This window comes from Aythya ferina (assembly GCF_964211825.1).
Source record: "Aythya ferina genome assembly, chromosome: 12".
Taxonomy (NCBI): Eukaryota; Metazoa; Chordata; class Aves; order Anseriformes; family Anatidae; genus Aythya; species Aythya ferina.
Window position 1 is genome coordinate 14,074,491 of NC_140308.1, and position 12,658 is coordinate 14,087,148.

The 12,658-nt window shown below is 37.5% G+C and overlaps 1 long non-coding RNA gene across 1 annotated transcript in view; it reads left to right on the forward strand.

Moving 5' to 3' along the window:
- LOC311443437 overlaps positions 1-12,658 on the forward strand; it is a 139,722-nt gene that overhangs the window by 92,942 nt on the left and 34,122 nt on the right. Inside the window, exon 6 of the long non-coding RNA XR_014697272.1 lies at positions 11,812-11,898. This is a non-coding gene — a long non-coding RNA (uncharacterized lncRNA). The remainder of the gene's footprint in view (positions 1-11,811; positions 11,899-12,658) is intronic.

Here is a 12,658-nt window from a genome sequence, read left to right on the forward strand (position 1 = left end):
TCCCATCTCGTGACTAGCCATGATCACGTCAATGGGCAAAGCAAGGCTTCCTTGGTTCACTTCTGCATCCAGTCCTACTGAGAACATACACTGAGGCAGGTGTTACTGCTTCATGCTCAGCGTAACACTATTTCTGATGGGGTTATTTTGCAACAAGGGTACCTTTCTATCTGCTTTAGAGCTTCCTACGTCCTTTGGCGTGCCTGCAAATTTGCAGAAATATGCCTGCCTTGAATGGGTTACACACCAGCACAAACAGTATCTCAACATCAGAGTGAGATGCTAAAAGGAGAAAACTACTTTTCATTAATTTACGTGTTTCAACCAGCTATGTATACACCATAAGATATAAAAATGTAGCTGTTATTGCCTCACTGACTTCCTTATTCAAGATTTGTAGTTCTGCAGAATGGCACATCAAAAATATTTACACATGAAAGCAGAATCTGGAAAAACAGGCACACAACCTGTTGACTGGAATTCAGAAAAATGTGAGGGGGATGTTGTGGCATTAATGTGGAAGGGGGAGGATATATCCTTCTGAAATTAGAAGAAGAAAATGCGACAAAGCACTCAAGGAAGACAACACTAAGTCTAAATCTAGGATTGTCTTTCTCCAGGCAGGTGCCACACCTGTTATATTTACACTAAGTGGAAAGGTGACAACATCCAGCAAAACCAAAGGCCTGCCTCCGTCCCAAAGACAGGTGCTTAGTCACCACACAAGTGTTGACTTGAAATGACCTCCTACTAAAGCAAACGACAGGGTGTGCAAGTATGACTGTCTGTAAAAGTGGTTGCAACACTGATCCTTGTGTAGGAATTAAATGTTACAAAATGCAGTGAAAGACCTTATGGAAGGGTAAAGCTGTGTTTAAAAAAAAAAAAAAATCAGTCACTCAGTCATTCTCTCATACTGCTATATATTAAAAGCAGCAAAATGTTCATGTCCAAGTAGTCAGGCCAAGATCACTTGTGTTGTGACATGAGGTTCAAGGAATACCAACTATCAAGTCCTGGTATGCCTCTTGGATTCTCTTGGACAGCAGCAAAGCAGTTTTTGAACATATTTTCTGTGCTTTTTAGTAGTACTGTTATTATGATGTGGGTTTTTTATTGAGCTTCTTTGGTTTGCGTTCATTTTTTTGTCTTTTTTTTTTTTTTTTTTTTTTTTTTTGTCTTAGTCTTTTATTTCACCCTCTAAATTTTAGGCAAGCTCACTGTTTGCTGTCTTTGTTTCTTTCTTTTAAAATGTCTTTATGAATTATCCTTTTCGTTGCTGAGCTAACCAAAAGAGGAATGGAACATATGACTTACTGTAACCTTGCTACCATCTTCCTTTTACTGGGGGTTGTTTTTCTGCTGGTAAGACATTTCTGCTATAGGCCTCTGACCACATAGGTCTTTTGGTCTGTACAGATGTAAACACCACATTCCTCAGTGTTTGCCAGTTTGCTATTATTTATGTCTTTGGTTATCAAATGTGTGTCATTTTTGTAACCTTTATTATTTCTTCTCATGATATCACACACACATTTCCATACTCAGTCAGACCAATCTTAATATTTCTGTTACGAATCTCTGCACTATTCTGACAGTTGGGAATATCTTCACTCTTCATAAACACCTTTTCCTCTTATTCTTCTCCAGATAAAGCCTGCTAAGCACATAATTCCTATTCCTTCTGCTATGCAAGTCCTAGTTCTTTAGATAAGTCTTTCAGCTGATGAATCAAGTTGTGTCTGTTCTTTCTTTTGTTACCTCCTGTTGGGAGATCAGGACTATTCATACTAGAAAACAAAGTAAACTAAGCTCTTTGCCTTTGTACATGTAAGGTTGTTTAAATATTAACAGCAAATTTCTGTTTTCTTATTGATTGCCTGGTACCATTTGCACTGAAAAACAAGAGGAACCATGACACTGTGGAGCCCCTTGGCATTGTTTTCCAGTTGTTGCTCTGCAAATAACCAACTCAATACAATGTATTTCCAAGTAGTGTGCTGTTAGAAAGGCAATCCACCTCTGTCTCTACAAAGAATGACTTGACAGCAGGGCATTTACAGATTACCCTCAGTTCAGGACCATGATCATGTACATCCTCTTGACAGAATTCTACTTGTTATCATCCAGGGAAAATCCAAGAAATAGCAGAACCAACTACAAGTCTGAAACTGCCAGTAAAAAGCTTATTTCTATAAAAGGTACAATGCTATGTGCTACTTCCCTTCACATGCTTCATATCAAAAACTATCTGGACAACAAAAAGGAATTTGTTACAGTTGAAACTACTGATGAAAGCAGTACTGTGCCTTTTTCATGCTTATATATGAGAAGAAGAAACAAAAAAAAAAAAAAAAAAAAACTAAGAAGCCCACTTTGTTACCATTGTAGAGATATTTTTTTTCATGTGTATAATCAGTATCCGAGGTAAATATTCTTTACTTCTTTCCAAACAAGCATCAGAACTAAACTATATTAAACAGCAGAAATTAGAATATCAGTAGCATTATCTTTGTTTAAGACTCCTTGAGGGCTTGCACTGGCAACTTGACAAAAACCATGAATTAGACATGAGTATGCAGACTTGTTATTTAAGATAAATGATCCTTTCCAGAAATCTAGTATTTGCTTAAACATCTTTTAGTTGGTTGAACAGAATTCTCTGTTTGCCTCCGATCCTTACCATTTAAGTAGTGTTTGTATTGGCTCAAATATCCCCAAACATGATTGTGCTGAGCTAGACACACTACTAGAAAAGCAGCTTTGTCCCGAAGATGTGCATTCTTAGCAAATAAGGATAATACACAACAGGAGAAAAAGCAGTATGTGAAACAAACATTTAATATAGTAAGCAACTGTATCATACACTGTCTGCTGATTAAGCACTGGTGTTTGTAGTAGCAGTACATGTTTCACAGCTGAGGCAAGTTTAAAAGAAAGATGTGATGACAACCAAAGCATTGGCACAGGTCTGCACTGTAGGCAGAGGCCCATGCAGTAATTGCCCCATTGTTGCTGTTTTTCATTCAGGGATTTACCAAGTTCAGAACGTGTTAACACAATGTTCACCATTCATATCTTTTAGAAACTTGCTATTCTAATCTCTACTGCCTCACAAGATTTTCAACAGTAAGAATTACCCCAAGATCCAGAATATAACCTCAATGAAAATGAGAGTAGTGGAACATAGACACTCATGGAAGCCTCTTAGACAAGAAAGAAGACAAAAGATGTAGTGAGTAAGATGCTTATTATCACATACATAAACAAACAATATTTGATTTATAGGGATTATTTTAATCATATTCCTTGTTATTGAATGTACAAACAACATCTGCTTATTTCATTTTTTCCTGCAGAAATCACTGTGACATCTCCTGAATTCCCAAAAATTTTCTTTGTCTTTAGAAAATATTGTAATATCTCTGACATTTCTTTTTCGGTGCCCTGCAAACATCACACACCAGACCAGGTATTCAGCTTTAAATTAGTTATATTCATGCGCACAATCTGAATTCATGCCTAAGGCCAGGAAGGAACCGAGATCAGTATTGAGAAGTGAGACCTGAAACCTACACATTGATAGAACCTAACATTTACACTGGTATAAGGAACATATGAAGATTAGGATGGTAAATTTTGCAATAGTTTGCCACAAGTAGTTATATTCCATAAATTTCAATTTTGGAACAGCACACATGTACAACTTTAAGTTTCATTAGAGAATACATATGCTGTTTTTTTTTAAGAAGCTGCCAAGGATTTTTCCCCAATAATACTCTCTGTAGTACCAAGTTTTCCAGTGCTCCTTGGCACAAGATTTACCCTCCTAATTTTTTCTGCATTGGTAGGAATCCTCACCCTTGCTTGAATGTGACTTTATTTTGAAAAAGCAGCGCAAAAAATAGCATTACACAACACTGATATGCTCTTTCTTCTCTGTCTGTGGAGCAAGATAATTGTCTTTTTCTTTACACAAATATCAGCCCTTAAAGCTCAGCTCAGGAGGTAAAAAAGCAAGCTTAATCCTTTCCTTCTCAAGAATACTTTGAGGTCTAGTTGAAGTCAGTCATACCTGTACAATGTATTCTGCTTTTAGCACAGGTGTGACTGATCTGTAATAATACTTACGTGTTGCAGCTGACCTGAATGGGGGACAGTCATAAGCATACATTTTCTGAAGAGCTCAGTGTGCACTGGAAAGAGGCTGCCTCTGTGTTATTTAATTATTATTATTATAGTAACACAGGGTTTTTCAATAACATTTCTTTAGAATGAAACTTTACATCTACAAGATCCCATAAATATCTCAGACATTCGGTTCAATTCTTAGCCCTTTTTTGTTAAATCTGCCAGAGGAGAGTTCAATTTCTCATCTGCCTGGAGAAAATATTAGTTTCTTACCTTTAACAAAGTTTTTTTTTTTTAATCCATTGTTAGACAGGTTCACGCATTTTAGAAAGCCCCCTCCCAACAAAATACAACACTTTTTAAACTCATGCTGTAAATATAAGCACAGACACATAGTCCCAGAACAGTATGATACGCATTTGAACCCAGGCTGCAAAGTTACTTTCCCTTCCTTCTCCTCTCTCCTGCTTCCTCAGCACTTTACATTTACTTCTGTATTGTTCCCCATGCTGCTGCTCACTGGTGTTAGGACAGAAAACAAGACCTGAGGTCAGTTCCTCAGTCTCCTTCAAGCTGAGTTTGTTTATGGTGCAGAACAGGACCAGAAAGAAGGGCAGGGGGCAATTGGACGGTGCAGGTGCACAATGCAGGCTTACATGGATATCAATCTAGAACATGAGAGCCTAGCCATCTGCTGTGGTAGGATATCCGCAATTAATAGAGCCTGTCACTATCATCTCTCCTATCTTCAAGCCTTTAATCTGTATAAAGGAGATCATATTGCTCTTTTGGCTCACGTTTCGCTAAAGTGAACGAATTACTGCTTGTAAATGATCCACGTAATCGAGCTTCACAGTAAGTTTTGAGCACCTAATGACTAATAAGCCTGCAAAGATCTCAAGTTCTGAGCAGCCTGCAATAAGACAGTGTAAGGACATGCACAGACCAGGGAGAATAAGTTTGAGAAGTTGTATATAAAATAAGCCAACATTCCTCTTAAGCAGGGAAAAAAACAGCATGATCGTGTCAGTAGTAATTCTGTCCATTATGTCTATAACAACACAAATGATTTAGGACTGAATGGACTATATGTTACTGGTCTGGAAAAGTTATAAACGATTTGAAGTTTTAAGGTAGAAGGTGGTAGAGAACTTGATTAATACATTCTGTAATCTACTCCTATTATACTCATCTTCCACTTTTAAGGTTGATTTTTGGATTTCCCAATCTAACCCTAGTGTTTGGCCCAGTGTAGCCGGTACTCTTAAACAGTTGTTCTACTCAAAAAAAAAAAACATTTAAAATAGAAACATTTTAACTTGAAATACTCATTCTCCATATTTAGAATCAAACAGTATGTTTTCTTTAGGAAGAAAAATAAATATTATTGATTTGTGTACCTGTTATGGAGAGATCTAAAGATCTATGCCATTATATCAGGTGAAGTGCAAGAAACAGATCATTTTTTGGTGTTCTAATCCACAAATTTCCTTACTAAATTTTAGCAGTAAGGAAAATTAATATTCACAGACATGTATGTACCAGTGAAAGCCAAAGAACTTCAGAACTTCTATTTCTAGTAAATACTTGGGGGAACACACACACACCAGTTTAAAAACAACAACACAAACAAAAACTAGGCTTGTATTCTAATCTGATTTCACTTGCCTTTGGGACCACCAAGAAATTACTGTCCTGGAAAACCATATCTATAATATAGTTTTACAATACGGACGCATAATGCATGCCCACCTTCTTGGTCTTTGAATCTTTCAGTGTTATAGGCTATAAGATGTTAGTACAGGACCTAGAGATTATACTTTCTACAAAAACACCCATTTAATAATTTAAATGATTTTTAAAATGTGCTAAGGTCCAATAAATGCATAGATTATGTTCATTCCATCATAAAGTGTGGATGACTTTTACAGTTCAGTCCTTCGGTTGCTAAATTCTTCATTCCAGTCAAGACAGCAAAAGAAACCCAAAGATGCTGAATGGTAAAATACTTGCTGAGTCAAAGAGAATTTTGTTAGAATCAAAGAGTGAGAAATTCTTATCAAGAATGCTGGGACTTAAGATACTGGGAGCTTTACTTGAGATTTACTCAGTTGTTGCTTCAGATTGAACCACTGTAGAATTTTGAAATTGGAGGTACAGCTAAGTGTAGGAGGAATATATGACAAAAAGTTTAAATATGATCTATGTTGTGATGAAAACTGAGTAGGTTGAACCCTCAGGGACAGCTTATGTCTTGCACAAGTTCTCATAAATTTCAGCAACTTCCCAGCACATGTTGCATGAATGATAGAGCCTGAAATTTTTTGCTGTGCAGAGAAACTCTTTGTGCTCTGAGGTAAAAAGCTAAAAAGTTTAACAAGGCAGTTTTGATCTGCAGGTAAGATACTTTTGGATGAAGAGAGGATTTGGAGAAAGACAAAGCAGAAGTTCAGCATGCTGCTATTTTAAGGGCTAGCATGTTTTTAAAGGCTGTAAGAATGGCTAGGGCATAGTGACATACCTGCCAAAGAAAGCAAAAGAAATCTTGTTTGTCATGTGGCATGAGTCAGGCAGGAACATTTCAGGATTCTAGCACACACATAATGAAAAGGCTTGGGGACCATTGTTCTTGTATTTAATAAGCAATCTCATCCAGTGTCACACATTGTTTGGTGGCCCAGTTGGGCTGGGAGTCATGGAAGTTGCTAAGAAATACAGGGCTCAGGAAATTTGCTAGCTTAAAGTTACTTCTAAGAAGAAAAAACACAGCTACTATTACATCCAACTGACTCCTGACAGAAGTGAATCCAGTTCTGGAACACAAGTGTATCCAGAAGAATTTAAACTTGTGTCCATTAGTCATTTAGTAACTTACCGAGGGACATGCTGGTTTTTATCTGATCTCACTAAGGTTTCATTTACTCATTTTCAGTGCTAAATTGTAAAACCAGTGAAGGATGGAAAAACATCTGACTGATCACATTTGTTGAGACTTCAATATTTCCTCTAGGAAACAGTTTGAGAGTTCCTCTTTAGTGGGTATTTAAAAAATGTACTGAAGAGGGTATTTTGTAACTGAGATTTTAAGAGCTATTTTAAAGATATCTTTTCCTCTTCGTTTTATATTACAGCTATTTGGGTCTGAAAGACACATACTACCACTAAAAGATGCATCTATAAAACAGTTTTAGATATGAGATGCAAGGTGTGTAGACTACCTACTTATTTCCTATTCTTTAAATCCAGATTAGCACATTAAAAATAAGATTTGAGTAGGAAAACTGACTACAGTTAGGAACCAAATAAAAAATATCCAAATTTTACCAAGGTTCTTTCACAGAATCACAGAATTGAAGGGGTTGGAAGGGACCTCGAAAGATCATTGGGTCCAATCCCCCTGCCAAAGCAGGTTCCGTAGAGCAGGCTGCCCAGGTAGGTGTCCAGACAGGCCTTGAATATTTCCAGAGAAGGAGACTCCACAACCTCTCTGGGCAGCCTGTTCCAGTGCTCCATCACCCTCACCGTGAAGAAGTTCTTTCTCATGTTGGTGCAGAACTTCCTGTGCTCCATTTTGTGGCCATTACCCCTTGTCCAGTCCTCGCAAACCACTGAAAAGAGGTTGGCGTATCCCTCTGTGTAAACACCTCAGGTATTTATACACATTGATAAGATCCCCGCTCAGTCTTCTTTTCTCCATGCTGAACAGACCCAGGTCTCTCAGCCTTTCTTCACAGGGAAGATGCTCCAGGCCCCGCATCATCTTTGTGGCCCTTCACTGGACTCTTTCCAGGAGATCCCTGTCTGTTTTGTACTGGGGAGCCCAGAAATGGACACAATACTTCTTTAAGTAATATTAAAACAAACAAAACTAACAGGAATAACAAAATGAGCTGTTCAGATCTGAGTTTGTACTATCAGCCTGTAAAAATAAATGCCTGTTATGTTTGGCTGATGCCACTTTCCCATGAGATAAACAAACAACCTACAAATGCATCTAAGTTATGCACAGACACTTACTCTCCCATCCCTTGGCATGCTAAGTTAAAAAGTATTGCCTGGTGATTCTTGTAAGAGCATAGTTCCCTTCTGGATGGAGGGACAGAGGAATTGGGAATGATTAATCATGGGAAACTGGTTTAATCAACAGCATCGTGAGTAGCATTGTGTGACAGGCTTTGTCTGTGTCATTGCAAAAAATACAATTGTAGGAAAATTAAGGTTGGAGGGACTGGGGAAGGTTATTCTAATCCAGCTCAGACCATAATTATTATCAAAATCATATCAGGACAGTTATCTTGATAGTTCTCTTAATCAAATGGTCAAGATCAATGATCAAAGAATAAAAAATGACCCAATCTTACAGTCTCCTGTCCCATGAAAACTTCACATCTCTGGATTTTTGGTCACAGGTGTTAGTTAGCATCAAACACAAACATAGGTTAAACTTCTATCATGGAATGCTCTATATGCATAAACCTTGGAAGCCAAAGTGCTGATACTTCACATCACAATGCTGGTCCATCCACAGAATGACATTCTCTCTTCTCAACAGTCCCCTCAATGTAGGAAAGATTATAGGCAATAATGCACGATTCCAATTTCAAGCTTGAGTTTTACAGGGCTGTTCAGTATCTGAAACTTCAAATGACTTCAACAGCAGACAATTTTAATAAAATTCCACCATTACATTTAATCCCCCTTTTAGGGGGGATTAACAGTGAATGAAGTGCATTTTGAGCAGGGGTCAGGGAACTAACCTGTCATGTTTTAAGCTTCAAATGGTATTTTAGAGCCATTTGTGGACATGTTAAAAAGAAAGGAGAAGCTTGCCAAAGACTGCCTTGTCATAGGACTTTGAGAAAATAGATGTGCTAGGACAACGTTTTAATGAATATACTATAAACAGCTTGAGATGCTTTAAATGTTGCTACCATGCTAAGTTTTAAATATGTCACTAGAATAACAAACACTCCAAAGAGTTTCTTCGTGGTATGGTGGAAGTCATTTGACTATCAATGTTTGGCAGCTGAAAGCGAAGAAGCCAGAGAATTCAAATTACAAGCTGAAGAAGTGGTAGAAAATGGATACTGCTATCATGTGACATAAAAACAATTTTTCTACTGAAAGCAAAAAATATCTGAGCTTTCATGTGGCAGATAAGTTGGCCTCATGATTTCCTGTTAAAAGATAGAGCATTATGAGGGAATGTGAACTCTTCTACTTGAGCCTCATCCTAGCATAGCTTGTGAAAAAAGCTTTAAGCTTTGCTGTGTTTGCAGGCTGCAAAGATGCCTTGATTAGCTGAGGAAAATAATTCTCTCAAAGCTTCTATCTTTGTGTCTTAGATATTTCCTCATTATGGCAAGCTGCTAAACAGTACTGATTTTTTTCTTCTGTGCTCACAGATGACTGTTCTCAGATAACACGGGTTATCAATTTTCAAAATATAAGTTCTGTTCAAATGTCTGTTTAAATTCTGTTTTTATTTTCTTTGGAGAGTCAATTTCTTGATGTCTGTGTAACCTCATATAGAATATAGGATTACATTATTATCAGCGATAGCCTAGCCAATCTGCTAAACTAGGAATTCAGCCTAACATTGTTCAAAACTTGAATCTGAGGACTAGAACTTGGATGTTTCTGACTGGATCTGTGATTTGCAATTTAAATTGCAAATAGAAGCTGATGGCGGACAACCCCCCTGAGCCAGAGCTAGCAAGTCTAGCAGTCTAGCAAGATCCGTAGCCATGGTTTCCCTATAATGTGCTCTGTTGTTCACTCAGTAACAGACCTCAGAACATGCCAAGGACCAGAACTCTGTATGGGGATATGTCGCTATAACAGCATGAAGAACATCCAGCTAATACAGAGGGGAACCAATACAGCAGAGCTATAGCAATAGTTTGAGCAATGATGTGGTCAGATACCACACAATGTGGTAAATACGTAGCAACTCAAAAGACAGGAAAACAGCAATCATGATAAAAGTAGTCACATGTAAGTTGCTGTGGGGAGAAAAAAAAAGAAAAAAAGAAAAAAAAAAAACAAACAGATTGTAAAGAGATACTATTCAATACCATAGAGGACTAAATGCATCCTACACAGGCATGACTCAAAACACAAAGCTGACAAGAAAACTAGCATACAAAGTTAAAAGCATCTTTCATGCAGTGCAGAATAATGGCTCATTTAAAAAATACTTGACCTTTACTGGTTTAAGTACAGACTAGAACACACAGCAAAGCAAGGTACAAAGATCTGCTAGACAGGGGACAGTCAATGGTTTACAGATGACAAGGTAATTGTATCGCACCAGGACCTGTATGACCATGGAGCATCTGGAGTAATTGAAGAAAGAATGACAGTGACCTTTGGAATGAAGTTTTCTAAATGCTGGAGTACAGACTGGCACTGGGGAAAAACAAAAAGACAGTGATCGTGTCTGAGATTCCCATGAACTAAACTAAATGCAAATTTTAAAAAAAAAAAAAGGAAAGAAAAGAAAAAGAAAAAAATGTTGACAGTTTAAGTATAGACAGCCAAACTAGATTCCTTTTTGCAGAGTAACGGTGAAAACAACAGGGTTGAGAAGAGGGATCTGGGACCCCTGTATAGCTTGGTTTCTCTCATTCTTCTACACACTGGAGTTCAGTCTGCTAACCTCTTACATTTCAGAATTAGTCTGTTTACCTGTTTCAAAGGGAATATAAAACACCTGGAATAAGGGAGGAAAGCAACAGAGACAATGAAAAGTATGGAAAGGTTTCTATATAGGGCTTTATTGTGTATGAAATAACTCTTCAATCTGGAAGAAATGGTAGATTTGGGGGTTCAGTCAAATAAGGGCTATAGAGAGGATGAATGGGATCAGCTATTGGCTGTTTCTTCTGACATAAGATGTGGGAAACCAGATGAAGCTAACAGGAGACTAACAAATAAAAGGAGGTTATTCTTCACAAAGTATATCAAAACTACAGAATTTCTTGCTGCTGTATATTGTTGATGCTAAAAGTACACGAGTTCAAGCACACACTTTGCAAGTCTACAGAGGAGTTGACCACAAAGCTTTTAAATGTGTAAAAACCATATCTGGCTCAGGAAATTTCTCAGCTCTAATCAGCTAAAAGCAAGAGAGTGTGGGACAAGCATAGTCAAACTTGGCTTGTTCTTAGAGGCTTCCCTGCATACCTCCTTTTTGCTGGTGTCAGAGACAAAGCACTGGGCTAAAAGGACTTTTTGATCTAACTCAACACTAGAACATAATACGCATACCTAAATCCAGCTCAAGTCAAATATGAGGTCAGATGACTTTGGAGTCTAATATAACCTTACGTTCTATTAAAATCTCTGAATAATTAGATTTTTAACCAAGAAAATCCCCTCTGTTCTACTGCTCATAACTCTGAGTGAATAGTTTTATTATAAGTGCCAGCACGCCAGCACTTTCTGCCAGTGAAAACACTGGAAAAGCCATCATTATTCACAGACATTTCTAATATTAAATTGAAGTCCTACAGGGGCAATAGATCACATTGCAGAATGATAGCAAGTTGCCAGTGCCTAAACATGGCATATTTTACATGTTTTCCATTCAATATATGATGTGTAAGATTAGTAAATATCTGTAACTGTAGCTGTGTGTAACATCTCAGAATCAATCCTTGCTGCTTTTTATTTCAGAATAAGAATGCTTGGACAAGATCATTCTGAACAGTAGCACAGTACAATGCACTAGCTTCTCTCTGGCCATGCAGAACAACATGCCAGGTATGTTAATTACTAAGTGACTTAGGGTTTAAGTACTGCTCTACAAGTGTCTAATACACCTATGGCAGCTGCTACAGGGCAGGAGAAAATTCTTGTGTTTCTCATAAAACGAGTGTTGTCTTTACACTTTCAGCACAGTTGACCAGATTCCTGACAAAAGGCCACAAAACCAGGGCTTTATATTGCACTAGAGGTAATGGCTCAACGCTTAATGTATTAAAGGAGTTAAGGCTCTTAAGCTGTTCAGATCTGCTGAGCAGGGTTGTTTCACAACATGAGAGAACACAGTTTGGACTGCTTTTCAAAAAGACAAGGAACATGCTAATGTAAATTACACTAAAGACAGTATTGTTTGAATCATTGCTAAACTTTCTAAGTTTGTTGCTTCAGAGACACAGAAAATTAAATAAGATGCCAAGTTATTTTCATGGCAGAGCTGACCTTGTATTTGTTACATATTACACAATTGGAAATGGTCATGTAGTTCAAAACAGCACTAAGAGCTAGAATTTTAAAAATATATAGAAAAAACATCTGCAAGATAGAAACAACTAGGAAGCTTATCTAGAAAATGTTATCTACAGTATTGAAATTTAAGTTGCAATCATCTAACTTTTTCTTGCCAGAGTCAGTTCTACGGGTCTCAGCTTTGAACTTGTACATTGTCTGCCCTGTTTACAGACAATGGCTACACCCTCCACATCTGTAGTATTAGGCAATGAAACTATAAATGGTTCTTCAATGCCACCCTCTGTTGAAA